Genomic DNA, 5,357 nt, shown 5'->3' on the forward strand with positions numbered 1-5,357 from the left:
AGAGAGAACGACGAGCTTACGCGCGCCCTGGGAAATCCTGAACACTCGGGAAGAACATGAGGCAAGGGCGTTATTCCCTGGTATGAGGGCTTTTCGGAATGGAACGACGACTACAGGACCCGTGCAAGAAAGAAGATGGAGGAGGAGAAGAAGAGGAAGCTGGAGGAGGAGCAGAGGAAGCAGGACGCAAAACGCCTTCAAGGCCTAGAAGCAAGGCACGCGGACTTGGCACTCAAATTCCACCAGCAGCAATAGCAGATCGACTCACTTAGCCAGGAAAGGGGGTCTCAGCAGCGGCAGCAGCAAGCGGATGATCGTCCAGCATTGGATGGCACCGTCCCAACCATGCCGAGAAGCAGCGTTGGTTCCGCCCCGGGCGACACACTGCTGGATACATACCCTGTGGATGACATCATAGAGAACACTAACTGTGAGCTACACTTCAAAATGAAGAACATATCCATGCATGAAGGTGGCGGACGCCGTTGCTTTTACAATTACCCTCGAAGCAACCTTCCATTGCACCCCGATTCCAGTGGGCTATGCTCGTGTCTTGGTTGATGAGGTGGTGGACCCATATTCGGGGCTACAGCTTGACATTCCTGGAGGTGATGTCGAGCACACACTGAGAGAGGCCATACATCGTATCATCCTAAGGAGAAAGGATTGCATCATCTTTCGAAGTCCACCGACATTGCGTCTGCTGACTCCTCCTCGAAGTCCGCCACCGAGTCAGCACACTCCCACTCCTCCAAGTCCACAAACGCGTGAGCCGACTCCTCCTCGAAGTCCGCCACCGTGTCAGCAGACTCTCGCTCCTCCAAGTCCACGAACGCGTGAGCAGACTCCTGCTTCAAGTCTGGCACAGCGTCAGGCCACTCCTCCTGTTTCAAGTCCAACACCGTGTCAGGCCACACCTCCTGCTTCAAGTCCGGCACAGCGTCAGGCCACTCCTCCTGCTCCAACTCAGCCACGTCAGCCGTCTACGCCGCCTCAGCAATCGCAGAAGAGACACGCCGCAGCTATGGTGCGTAGCGGTACGAGTCGAGGTAGTACAGGCGGAGACAAGCGATATAAATATGGTCCAAGCCTCGCTCCTCTTCCTCAGAGGCCTTACGACATGACCGAGGAGCAAAACGAAGCCATAGTGAAGACCCATTTTGGACCGAAACCGGCACCGCCGCCGAGGGAGAAAGTGCGTGAGGAAAAGATTGACCACTTCATTCGTATGGCTAGACCACCAGCTCCCAAGCCTGTTGACTCAGACTATGAGCACCAAATCAGGAAGGCACATCGAGCACGACTACAGAAAGAAGCGAGCTCGAGCTCGAGCCAACAAGCAGTTGTCAAAAAATGCGGGAAAACCGTTCCCCAGCTGGGAGAACAGGCGGCACAATCGATCCCCCCGCTTGTTGTGCCAACAACACATGAGAGTACGCGTGCCCAATATTATTGTGGGCAAACCGTTTACGCTCCCCAGCTGGGCAATGTGGTAATAACCGAGGAGTATATAATGCAGGCTGAAATGCTCAAGATCACTGTTGAACAGCTCCTCGATATCGAGCCCATGTCTCCGCTTAGAGAGGAGGAAATAAAACGGAAATATGTCTGGGGCCAACTTTTGGTCGAGCCAGACGAGGTCAAGAACCTCCCAACGAGAATGTATGAATTGCATCAATGGTACATGAACATTACCAAGATTTCAAATCGAGAGTCCCTCATGGTGAATGTCAAGGAGGAGCATTACTTCCATGAGAAAGCTTTGTCCGTTGAGTATTCAGAACTATTTCAGTATACAATCAAGACGCACTCGACAAATCTATCGTCAGTTGCAATTGTCTGTAAGTGATTTCTTTCTGCAATTTAAGTGTCAAGCTAGCTGTAGTGATCGTTTTGATCAATCATTACCTGTAATTATCCTCACTATATTCTTTTCTGTGGTATTATATGCAGGATGAAGATGTATGAAATCAAAAAATCTGGACGCTATGGCATTGGGTTCATTGACCCAAATACCATTAATGAGTACACATGGAATATGTCAAGTTGTCGACCAAGTTTAGAGGAAAGCATGCTAGAGTTCTTCAAGCGCCTCAATACCAATGAAGATATACTACTTCCTTATAACTTCCTGTGAGTCACACTGTCTAGTACTACAAATTCTGTTTTTGCTTACTAGCTAGCTAGATGTTAATAATTAAGTGTATAGGGTTTACGGTAGTTGATTAGTGTTATGCACATGCCCGCTTAATTAAGACATGCAAACGTGTGCCCATGCAGTTTCCACTGGATCTTGTTAGACATTAAAGTTGAAAAAGGAAAAGTTGAAGTACTGGACTCACTACTTAAAAAAGAAAGTGACTACACCATCTTGTTTGGGATAGTCAACAGGTAATTTCAATCATTATTAACTATATCTCGGCCTATTTAGTTCGTCATTTCCTGATATGAACTATTTAATAACCCCTTTATTAATTTTCTTTGCCGGCGGGCAGGGCTTGGGCAAAGTTCATCAAGGTGACTCCAGGCAAATGGGCAAAAAAGCTGTTTTGGTATCGACTAAAGGTAAGTAATTAAGTAGTACTAGCTAGCTAGCTAGCTACCATCTCTTTAATTATCATGCTTGACTAATCATTATCTGATTCAATTCCATTCTCGTAAAAGGCCCTGAAGCAGGTGTCGGGGACTGATCTGTGTGCATACTACGTTTGCGAGAACATTCGCATGATGGCATCCGAAAGGAGCAGATCTCAAAGACAGGACTGGGTACGTTTGTCAGAACACTATTCACAAATTTTTACACCATTATCGATATCTAGTCACACAACTAATACACATGCATATTGATCTCCTACTTAACAGTTCAGAGAGGTGCGGGAGCAGCTCCTACCAACGGAGCGCATACTAGCACTTCAAGAGGAAATAGCGGGATTTTTGCTCGACCAGGTCATAGATTCCAAAGGAGAATACTATTACCCGCTACCGCCCCATGAACCACTTGTCATCGTGCTCCGAAGGCATCAAGGCAACATGTAGGAGAAATTGTATATATATATATACATGTGTATGTGTGAATAATTAATGGTGTTGGTTGTGAGACATTCGATGATATATATTTATATATATATGCGGTTCTACGAGAAAATCTATTTATATATATGCATAATGTGTACAATATGTAGTATCGTAAAATACCAGCAAACAAAAAAGAATTAAATGGAAAACACAAAATTAATGAAAAAATAAAAAATAAAACCAACCCCCCCCCCAAACATTTAGTACCGGTTGGTGTTACCAACCGGTACTAATGGTCTACCAGCACCCGGGCCTGGCTCGTGCCACGTGGTGGAACTTTGCGCCGGTTCGTGCCGAACCGGTAGTAGGGGGGGGGGGGGGTAGTCTCCACTCTTTAGTGCCGGTGCCCTTACGAACCGGCGCTAAAGCCCGGTTCTGCACTAGTGCATAGATCCATTAAATCTAAACCATCAATCTTTATGATTTACACAAAATCAACGGATATAAATAGGTGATTTATGGAGAGCCAGGAAAGGCTCCGTACTTTAATATTAGGTATAGAATATCTATACCTAATATTAAAAGACGGAGGCTTTCATAGTTCTCCATACGTCATCCTTTTATATCCGTTAATTTTATATTAATGATAGAGATTGACGGCCGAGATTGCAATCCTTTTGGTTCATCGGCTGTTTCCTTCGGAAAGAAAAAATTCGTCTGCTATAAAAAAATTGCACCGAGCGGGAGTCGAATTAGGATGGCAAGCAAGGCTAATGCAGAAACAAGCCAACTCACCTAGCAAATGCTTTTGAGAAAATTTAGAAAGTCCATCCTCCAATTTGGTCTGCTATAATTTAACTTTTTTTAGGCAAAGATAAAATTTATCTGGGCTGACCTCCAGACGCCCCAGTTTGGTCTGGCCCACATATACTCTGCTGTTTTTTTTTTCTTTTTGTTCCTTTTGCTTTCCATATTTCCTTATTTCTTTTCTATTTCTCTTTATTTTTTGTGTATTATACAAATTCATTGCGTATTTATAGACGATAATATTCATTGTATTTAAGGAATTTCTCACCCTATATTATGAAAATGTTCATCATCTTTCATCAAATGTTCATTTTGTATTTTAAGGTTATTCTCCATATATCACTAAAATGTTCAATATGTAATAGAATATTGTTCAGTGTATATCACAAAAAGATTCAATGTGTGTTTAAATATTTTTTAGTGTATATCACAAAATGGTGTGTATCTTAGAATTGTTCAACGTATATTACAAAATTGTTCTCTCTCTCTCTCTCTCTCTCTCTATATATATATATATATATATATATATATATTTATATATTTATATTTATATTTATATTTATATTTGTGTGTGTGTATGTGTAAAAATTGCACATCGTATATAAAAAATCAATAAATATTCATAATTTCAAAAGTTTCTTCATGTATTTCAGAATTTTGATCACTTTTTCAAAAAAATCCATGTTTTAAAAGTTTGTTCGAATTCGAAATGTGTTCACAATTTTCATGCATCATTCACAATTTTTAAGATTTTTTCTTATTTTTCCAAAGAAATGTTGACAAATTGAAATAACGATTGCCGATGTACTTAGTACATTACATTTAGTGCTGCGCTTTGCCACAATCAGTCGGTTTCTCTACTGGTTAGCAGCACATCTATCCATTGGGTTGTCACGAGTTCGACTGCCACACATGCCATTATATTTTTTCGTGACATTTATACATTCGTTCAAAGTTTGGGAATGGGCCGGCCCGTTTGCGCACCCGCTTCAACGAAGCTCGCCTATTGGAGCTCTCTATGTAAAGTTAGCGTACCAATTCCTCTGCTCGCTACTCAATTAGGCCTTAACCCGTTTCTTCTATGGCACAAAAAAATACGTACGTGGGTGCTCATGTTTCATCTGTCGTCCACCGTCCCATGTGAGCCGTCGTGTGCCTGCAAAAATTAATCGAGTCATCAAAACACATTGGTAACGGATGCACGCAAAACATATGTGTGCCCGCAAAAAATGATCGAGTCATCAAAACGCATTGGTAATGGATGCATGCAAAATGTATTAGTATGGATGCTATCGAAACTTACGTCCTCCACGTCTGGCTTGGACCGGAATAATCAACCGACTAGGCTAGCTATTATGTTAAATATATACCCGTAACCTCAACCCAATCGTCTCCTAACCGCCGCCTTTGCCCACGTGCTCCAGGCATTTCAGGCCGATGATGCCATCGTCTCCTCCATGTAGGCCTCAGGCCTTAATAGCATAACAAAGTCGTGGGCACGACATCCAGATTGTCACCGAGCTGTTTGAGGTGGC

This window comes from Triticum aestivum, chromosome 7D, assembly GCF_018294505.1.
Source record: "Triticum aestivum cultivar Chinese Spring chromosome 7D, IWGSC CS RefSeq v2.1, whole genome shotgun sequence".
Taxonomy (NCBI): domain Eukaryota; kingdom Viridiplantae; phylum Streptophyta; class Magnoliopsida; order Poales; family Poaceae; genus Triticum; species Triticum aestivum.